A 4,329-nucleotide genomic window follows, 5' to 3' on the forward strand; every position below is an offset into this window, starting at 1 on the left:
CCATGCTAAATAAAAAATACCTACTAGATTATTATTGAGCTGAAGCAGTTGCTACAATAGTTTACATAATGAACAGGACTCCCACTGCAGCAATACATGGCATGACGCCAGAGGAGATGTATACTGGTAGGAAACTAGATATTTCTCATTTGAAAATTTTTGGTTGCATTGCCTATGTTCATGTGCCAGATGAGTTGAGGTCCAAGTTGGATCCAAAAGCTGAGAAGTGCATCTTTATTGGTTATTCTCTATAGCAGAAAGGGTATAGATGCTATAACCCTTCTACTCGTAAGTTTACAATGAGTAGAGATGTTGTTTTTGATGAGATGAGCAGCTGGTATAAACCAGTAAATGTGATTGATGATATAGATGCACAAAATGGTAATGCTGCACAGAATTCACAGCAGCAATCACAATATTAGTGGACCTGTAGTGTCCTCTAGCAGTGGTTCACATACTTCACCATGGACATGCAGATTGAGATAGGGAGAATCTCCTCAAAGCAATGCAGATAATGGTATGCAGATATCACAAAAAGGAAAAGAGAAGGTAGATCAGCCCATGTTTGATGTGAATGCAGGTCACTCTTATGTGGATGGTGAAGCCAGTGGCTCAGAACAGAGCATTGATGATGAGTTGGGTATTCCTTCTGTTGTTACACCTGCAGTAAGGAAGACCAGGGATGTTTTGAGAGCACCTGGAAGTGAGCCTATTTTGCGCAGGTCTACCAAAGCTAGGTATCCTATGGATAGGTTGAAATATGATGGATTTACAGCCATTCACTATGCCTATATGGTCAAAGTGATACAGGAACCAAAACCCAGTTCTTTTGAGCAAGCCATGGGAAAAGAAAAATGGGAGAAAGCCATGGATGAAGAAATGGATGCCTTAGAAGAAAATGCTACATGGGAATTGGTGCCTTTGCCTAAAGACAAGAATGCAATTGGCTGTAAGTGGGTTTATAAGGTGAAGCACAGTGCAGATGGTTCTGTGAATAGATACAAGGCAAGATTAGTTGTCAAGGGGTACGCACAAACATATGGGATTGATTATGAAGTAACATTCAGTCCGGTTGCAAGGATGGCAACTGTAAGAGCAGTCATTGCTATGGCTGCATCAAAGGGATGGTCTTTACATGAGATGGATGTAAAGAATGCCTTCTTGCATGGTGATTTGCAAGAAGAGGTCTTTATGGAGCAGCCACCAGGTTATGTTCATGCTGTCTATCCTGAGTTTGTTTGCAGGTTGAAGAAAGCATTGTATGGCTTGAAGCAAGCACCTAGAGCATGGTTTGACAAGATAGGACAATATCTTGTCACTATTGGCTTTCTGATTTCCAAGGTAGATTTCTCACTTTATGTGAGAAAAACAGAGAAAGGTATTATGCTACTTGTCATCTATGTTGATGATTTGATCATCACAGGTGATAGTGATGAGGATATCCTTCATGTGAAAATGCTATTGAAGCACAAGTTTGAGATGAAGGATTTGGGAGAGCTATGTTATTTCTTGGGCATTGAGGTGATTAGATCACCAAGTGGGATATGGCTCTTGCACAGGCAGTATGGATTGGACATGCTGTCCAAATATGGGATGATAGGTTGTAAGCCTATTTCAGCTCCTTTGGAGCAGAATGTGAAGCTAAGCGCAGATGCAAGTGAGCTTCTGGAAGACCCTACTATGTACTAATGCATAGTAGGAAGTTTGATTTATATGACTATTACCAAGCCAGATTTGAGCTATGTTGTTTGATTGGTAAGTCAATTTATGCAGGCTCCAAGGAAACCGCATTTGGATGTGGCTAGACGCATACTCAGGTATGTGAAGTCCACATTGCAGTATGGACTATTTTATGAGGCTAGGGTTTAGATACAGTTGCATGGATACACTGATGCTGATTGGGCTGGTAGTATTTCTGATAGACGATCTACCAGTGGATATGTGTTCTCTTTTGGGAGTGCTGCAGTCACTTGGAGTAGCAAGAAATAGCCTACAGTTGCCTTGTCGAGCACAGAGGTTGAGTACAGGGGTGCAGCAATGGCTGCATGTGAGGTAGCTTGGTTTCATAAGCTACTTTATGATATCCATCAGTCTACAGATGGGCCAGTTGTCATTTACAAGCGAGATGGTATTAACCATTCAAGGTATGCTTGTTCATCTTCCTGCCAAGGAACATCTGAAGAAGGTTTTGAAGCCTCTTGAAGAAGATTTAGTAATAGTCCACCAGTGCTCCTCTCCATTTTCCCTTGATTATGTTAAGCCTCCTTTGGAGTATGATCCCACGCTTGTGGCCTCCCCAATGCCTTCACCAGCAACATTCAGCCCCTAGGCAATGGACGATACACAACACCCTCTTTAGGGAACAGAGTTAGAAGTATATATCAATAGTCTTCTCCAAGTAGATGAGCATAAGAATTTGCATGCCTCCATGCATACTCTACATCTTTTGTCTTTCCTACAAGATATGTAGGAAAAGTTTCTTTGTGATTGCAGTAGCGAGTCTCCTCTCACGTTCAAGCATATCTTCCAACATCAGGTCTCTCTCCCCCTACGAGAAGGATCCAAACCTTTCAAGGAGAGTTCGTACAGTTTCACACAAGAGGACAAAAGGTTGTGCAATCAGGAAATCCAAGAACTCCTGAATATGGGCCTCATCTCTCACTCGTGGTCTGAATGGGTAGCAAAAACCTTCTATGCCAACAAGCACTTTGAGCAAAAAAGGGGTAAGAAACAGCCTAGTGATTAATTACAAGTCGCTCAACAAATGTTTACTCTTTGTCTCTTACCCCATTCCATATAAAGAGTACTTGATGCAAAAGATATGTGGTTCAACCATCTTCTCCAAGTTCAACTTGAAGGCAGGGTTTTGGTAGGTCGGCGGCCTCCAGCTTGAAGACCGCCATAATACAGGGTTCGTGGTTTCCTAAGATTTCTACCAATGTAATGTTCTTCCATTTGGTCTTAAAACTGCCCCGGTAGCGTTCTGAAAGTTTATGGACTCCATTTTCACTCCATATGACTCTATTTGTCTTGTATATATAGATGATATTCTTGTCTATAGCAAAGATGTAAATTCCCACCTCAAACATTTGATGATTGTGTATGACTTGCTTGAAGGCAAAGGCTTGGCCCTCTCAGCCAAAAAGATTACCATCGGCCAAGAGACAACTGAATTCCTTGGCGTCCACATACGTAAGGGAGCCATCCAAATGAAAGAGCATGTCCTTAAGGCCCTCTTAGCCTTTCCTAATGAGATTCGGGATCGCACCCAATTGCAACAATTCCTCGGGTGCCTAAACCACATTGCTCCTTTCTATGAAGAGCTTGTGAGAGACCGGTTTCATCTTCAACTATGCCTCCACAAAGATGGTCCTCCCTGGGGTTCGGCCCAAACTCAAGCAGTTCAACATATCAAAGAAAAGGTACAACATCTGCCAGCTCTCAATATTCCTTCTGCTTCTGGTACCCTGGTTATTGAAACAGATGCTCCAGATCATTTTTGGGGTGCCATTCTGCTCGGGCGTACTCCAACCTAGGAGATCCTCTGTGCCTATCACTCCGGAACATTTCAAGGTGGAGAACTAAATTATCATTCAATTGAGAAGGAGATCCTTGAGGTTAAGCGCACTATTCAAAAGCTTGAACTTTTCATTCTTAATCGAGAGTTCATTGTTCAGAAAAATAACGAAAACTTCAAAACTTTCTCCACACACCGCATTGATAAACAGATTGGACGTGGCTGTCTTGCACGATGGTAGGAATTCTTTACCATCTATAACTTTTTGGTCGAGTGGAAAAAAGGCAGCACCAATGTTCTCCCTGATATGTTATCCCATGAAGGTGCTCCTTATTGGCAAGCTTGAAATGGTGGATTACTTCTTCTCACTGGGAAACCTGGCACTGAGTGAGTCTCTATCTAGGTCATGATGATTAGACACTATCCACATTGGATAAGACCTTCATCATGACCAATGTACAAAGATTCTTTAGAGATAAGTATGTAATTGCTTGCAAAAGATTTGCATCAAATATTGCCATTTCTCTAGCTGGGCACTCTACCACTATTGATGTCTATCAACTCGAGTCCCAAGGAGTTGACCTTGTTATTGGCAACGACTTCCTCAACCATCACCTTCCCTTTGGCTTCTCTACAAGCGAGATGGTATTAACCATCCAAGGTACGCTTGTTCATCTTCCTGCCAGGGAACATTTGAAGAAGGTTTTGAAGCCTCTTGAAGAAGATTTGGAAATAGTCCACCAGTGCTCCTCTTCATTTTCCCTTGATTATGTTAAGCCTCCTTTGGAGTATGAGCCATGCCTGTGGCCTCC

The sequence above is a fragment of the Dipteris shenzhenensis genome, chromosome 2 (assembly GCF_047967505.1).
Source record: "Dipteris shenzhenensis isolate YYH24624 ecotype China chromosome 2, Dip_SZ_1.0, whole genome shotgun sequence".
Lineage (NCBI taxonomy): Eukaryota > Viridiplantae > Streptophyta > Polypodiopsida > Gleicheniales > Dipteridaceae > Dipteris > Dipteris shenzhenensis.